The sequence below is a fragment of the Brienomyrus brachyistius genome, chromosome 16 (genome assembly GCF_023856365.1).
Source record: "Brienomyrus brachyistius isolate T26 chromosome 16, BBRACH_0.4, whole genome shotgun sequence".
Lineage (NCBI taxonomy): Eukaryota > Metazoa > Chordata > Actinopteri > Osteoglossiformes > Mormyridae > Brienomyrus > Brienomyrus brachyistius.
Window position 1 is genome coordinate 15,651,254 of NC_064548.1, and position 5,354 is coordinate 15,656,607.

At 40.3% G+C, this 5,354-nt stretch overlaps 1 long non-coding RNA gene across 1 annotated transcript; it reads right to left on the minus strand.

The window, feature by feature from the left end:
- Nucleotides 1–1,939: 1,939 nt before the first annotated feature.
- On the minus strand, nucleotides 1,940–5,123 carry LOC125710252 (uncharacterized). The gene is made up of 3 exons (XR_007382943.1): nucleotides 4,985–5,123; nucleotides 3,306–3,647; nucleotides 1,940–2,759 (listed from the first exon to the last, which is right to left on the minus strand). It is a non-coding gene; the product is annotated as an uncharacterized LOC125710252 (long non-coding RNA).
- Between the last annotated feature and the right edge of the window lie 231 nt (nucleotides 5,124–5,354).

Here is a 5,354-nt window from a genome sequence, read left to right on the forward strand (position 1 = left end):
CTGTTCTCTTCCTAGTGTGTTTGCCTGCTTCATGGACCCTACCCATGGCTGAATGGGTGAAGCGGGTGGCTACAAACTGTCAAACACTGTCCATTGCACTGGTATGTTTCTGCTCTTTCATGCTTTTGTCTCACTGCAATTCATTTTTGTATATTTCATGCTGAACGAAAATTCCCATTTTTTTTTTGTAAATGCCAGTTATCTTACTGTTTAGGCCCTTGGCTCCTGATGTGATTTTCTTGCTTCTTCTCTGACTTTTTTCATATGATGTCAGCATGACTATCAACAAATCTTTTAACTGTCTACATTTCACTTACTCCAGGACTGAAAAAAAACTGGTGTATAAAATCGAGCAACTAGCCATGCAGTCAGGTTTACTGACATTTCTGAAAGAATGGGTCATTCTGAAGAGTGCAGTAAATTTTATCGTTGTTCTGTTATAGGATATTACCTTTGCAAAAGTCAGTTTGTGAAATTTCTTCCTTGCTAGGTATTCCACAGTCAACTGTAAGTGGTATTATTGCAACGTGGAAGCATCTGTTTGACTCACTAACCGCAGAGTTCCTCAAATCCTTTTCTGTTCCAGTATGACTGCGCCCCAGTCCACAAACCAAAGTCCATGAAGAAATAGATGGGTGAGTTTGGTATGGAAGCACTTGACAGGCCCATACAGAGCCCTGACCTCAACCCCGTCTAACGACTGTTGGTTGAACTAGAATGTAGATTGCAAGCCCGGCCTTCACGTCCATCATCAGTGCCGGACCTCACAAATGCTGAACTGAATGAATGGGCAAAAATTTTCACGGACACACTTCAAAATCTTGTGGAAAACTTTCCCAGAGGAGTGACAGCTATTATTGTTGCAAAGCGGGGACCAGCTCCACATCGATGCCTATGGATGTAGAATGGATTTAAAAGTTTCTGTAGGTGTAATGATCAGGTGTCCCAATACTTTTATCCATATAGTGGCTCCTGAGGTGTGTAGGAGCACAAGGCATAGCGCTCTGATGAGAACAGTCAGAAACAAAATTGGGGAGCAGGTGTCAAGGGAAAAGCCAAGACGGAAACTAATAGTAATTCCAGTGATATAAGGGCGCTTTTCCACCGCTCCAAGTACGGTACTTTTGGTTTGGTACCATTGACTTCTGGTCAAGTACCAGTACCAGAAGTGCCAGACGAGCTAGGGTACTTCTGTACTTTGAGGTGGAAATTGAAACGCTTTCTTTGTTGACTGGCTATGCAGATAACCTGCCCCTGAAATACAATACAAACACGGCCTTTAAAACAGTTGCAAACTAAGAAAATAATGATAAACGGAGTAAAAAAAAAAAAAACAACGTGATTTTGTCGTAAGGTACAACAGAAAGATCCGGATAGCATGACAAGAAAAAAAGGATAAGAAAATGTATTTTGTTGAATATACTAGTACAGCACCTATACAGCATATATAGCCTACAGTATGCTGTCCTGGCGATGTTATTTTTTTTCTTTAAATATAGCGATGTGATTTTGTTGTAATAAACATTGGGGTATTTATAAAGCAAAAAATGAATTCATAAGTGTCTCTCAAACCAGTTTTCAAGTGATTTAAATAGCGAGGATGAAAATGGTTATGCTTGTCTCGGAGAACACATGCAGCGCTCATGCAAGCAGCGGAGGTAAAACTTTAAACTGATTTTTAAACACATGAGAATCTATAAAGGGAACAATAATTAAAATTGCAAAGCTTGATAAGTTTTTTTTTCCTATGACAGAGTAACAGAGTAAAAATATTTTAGTGAAACTTTAACCTCCAGCGTTACAATGTCCGCACAGAATTGAAAGTAACAAAAAGCCTAATTTTAATATAGCTGGCTAGCGATGTAAGAATTGCATGTGCATAACATGCAATGTTGGTATTAATATCACAGGTCGTTCAGCCCTGTAATATACAAGTAAGTCAAGTAGTCAAGTAGGTATTTATTGTCATTTCAACCATACACCCAGAATACAGTGAAATGAGATACCGTTCCTCCAGGACCATGGTGCAACACAGAGCAGAACAAAACAGAATACTACAACCATTTTTCAAATTCAGTACGAAATACCTGCCTATCGAGACTCAAGTCCAACTCAAGTCATGTGATGTAATAATACCGTAATATTTGGGAAGAAACCGTATTTTACTCAGCTACATGTTGACTCTTATTAAGTTTACATTTGTCCAGGATTTTCTGCATCAAAACCATTTAAATCTCATTGTTTTATGTTATAGTATTGGCTTAATTTGCATTTTATAATGTGCACATTACTTCTCAAAGACTAACAAAAAAAGTACTAAAAAAGTAGAAGAATATTAAACAGCATCAGTGGTGCTGTTAAGTTTCGCCTACAGTATCTTAGTTAAAGATAACATTTATAAAGAGTTTAACAGTATTTATAAAGTCAATCCATCCATCCGTCTTCTATTTCTTCTTAACGCGGTAACAAGGTTGTAATGAACACTTCATTCAGGCCAGAATGTTAATTTTATTATTCACATCCCATTTAAACTGATCAAGAGTTAAGTTCCTTTTTGAAACATAAATAAAAAATTCCATGCCAACAACAAAGCTTATTTTTACAGATACTTTACTTAGCAAATTGAAAGGCGCTCGAAACATCCATCAAGTCATCACGTCACCACAAGATCAGAACTGTAATCATGCAATATAACATCACAGAGAAAGCCTCTGTCTTGAATGGGCATCCATTTCCCTGCATTGTTGTGATATCTGCCTCTGAATTGAAAGGGAAATACCTTCAGTGAGAATTCACGCAAGCCTGTTATTTAATATTCAAAAATGCATGAAGTGTTGACTGTTTTATAACCATAAACACTAATGTGTTTCCATTGGCCTAGACCCAAAAGAAATAGACAGGATTATTTAGCCCATAGATCCCCGGCTGTAATTCCCTGAGTGCTGGATTCCATCATGAAGGCCACTCGCGTGAGATAGAATTTACCAGAAAGGTGTGTGGGGGGGGGTTCCCGCAATAATATTTGCTGTGGGAGGGGTAGGGGCTGGGTTTGGACCCCGATGACCACAATCAGTCACACGGTCCAGATTAAATTGTATTTTGGTCCCCCAGTTAGGGGGCCTGGGTCTAGTCTATTTAAACCCAGTAACACGTTCTGCAGCCAATTCTAGATCAAAAGTAACAAATAAAAAATTCTATTTTATTCTTTTATTCTGATTCCCAAATACATAATATTAGTAATTTAGGTGCATCGGTGTCAGCTGGCTGCTATGAATGGTGGTCTTACCCAGTGCTGAGTATCTTACCTTTAACAATGAGTGTGATGATATGGCCAACAGCAGCTTGCCCCTTCCAGCAATGTGCTTTACACTGATACGACCCAGCGTCATCCAACACAAGTGATTCAATCTCCAGTTCAGTCTGTCTTTGTGTTGAGCGTTTATCCTGTGCCTTATTCTCTGATACTACTGTAATATGTATCTGGTCGTCTTTCAGTTCTTGACAGTCAACATTTCCATGACGTTTACACCAAAAGGCTTTAATTTCACCACAATCCCCTATATAATATGTCACGTTACAAATGAGATGCAGCTTCTCTCCTACAGGCTTGTTGAATGTTATTCTTGGATAAGAAATTACCAAAGAGCCTGTGGAAAGATGAAAAGGCCACATTATCAGAAAGAGTATACTAAAGATTATTTTTCATTTTCAATTGTAGATTTAGTCCATATTTCATTGCTAGCATTATTTTTTTCTTTACAAATGTAATGAGGTGGAGCTGGAGGGTGCGATCTGGTTGGGGCACGGTAATTTCATTAACCTGATTGCTTAATTGTTGCAGCCAGCGCGTGTATATAGGACCCGGTTGTGGTTGCGTGTGTGACTGATTTGTAAGCGTGACGTGACTCTCCGTGCGCCAGTATCTCCTTTTCTGGAAGTTGTGGCTATATCCAACGCTGCAGGTAGGGCATCAGTGGACGGGGTCGTTTGCTTGCTGTATGGGTGGTTGTAATGTGCTTTGGTATCTTCCTTACAGTTGCAAGGGCTTGGTAAATCTAGCAGCTTGCGGTTGCTTCCGCTTTTAAGGTTTTCCAACTTTTACCGCGTGTAATCTGCCAGGTATGTCTCGTCTCCTTTTACCAACGTTTGGGTAGTAGGGGCATACCTAATACTGTGTTTGTATTTGTAGTGGATCGCGACTTGGAGTGTCCCGGACCGACGTGAGCCAGACCATCAACGGGATACTAAGTCACTACAATTGCTGCTGTTTTGCCCGGATGTTTTATGTTTTGTTTCATGTTTTAATTGGTTTTAAGTATTAATGTGTTTTATTTGATTGGATGTAAATTGGGGGGTGTCGTTGGGAAGGCTTGGTGCTGGGCGGTGAGGATCCGTGTCGGGCGATACCGCGCTGCGTGGTCGCGTTGCTTTCTTTTAGCCCACCCCTTGGGTGGATGTACGTGCGTCATGTACTGTGGGACCCCTTAGAGTGTTGTCTGACTGTACGCCTCCCATTCCCCTCCCGATAACAGCTGCCTGGTTTGGGTTTCCTCTTGTCGTGTGATTGGAGTGTTTTAAACATGATTTGACTTGTATTTGTGCTGTGATTTTGGTTTAGTAATTTGCTGTTTGGTTTCTTTGTGTTTGTTTGGAGTGTTACTTAACAGCAGCCTAATAAAGGGAGTGTTTATGGTCTTCGCGTCTCCCCTATGGTGATCACGAATCTGTGTCCTATATTGGAGTGGGTTTTGAACTCCGGTATTCTAATTCTCTGGGTGCAATTCCCAGAGTGGCGTAGTCGGGTTGTCCATTTCCGTATTCCCTCGCTACTTCCTCCCTCAGTAACGCCACACAAAGTTTGGTTTTTATCGTATAGTTTGTATCGCATAAGTGTATGATTTCTTTTTTAAATATGTTTGTAAAACAAGAGTGCATTGAGCCTTGTAAGATTTTATGGGTTTATATGAAGGGAGAGATCGCTTACCTTTGACTGTCGGTGGAATAACGATGCAGATGACGGTCACTGCTAACAGGATCCATGTACTTCTGGATGAGGACATTCTAAGTCGGTCAGAACTCAATGCAAAAATGAGACACGGCAGGTATTTCAAACGAATCTATACATGTAAACCAAGGTAAAAGTCAAAGAATATCTCCTAGTATAAAAAGAGGCTCTTTTCCTGCAGGCGTTTCTTCATTATCACCGTACATCGGTTTTGTCAGTTACCATGTGGTTGAGTGAACTGCGTTTATATTTGGTACGCTGGGGGTTAGGGAGGGTCTGTGAGGTCACAGTGCATTCTTAGCTGCAAAACAAAGGAAATGACCTTTAACATTTTCAGCTATCACAAGCC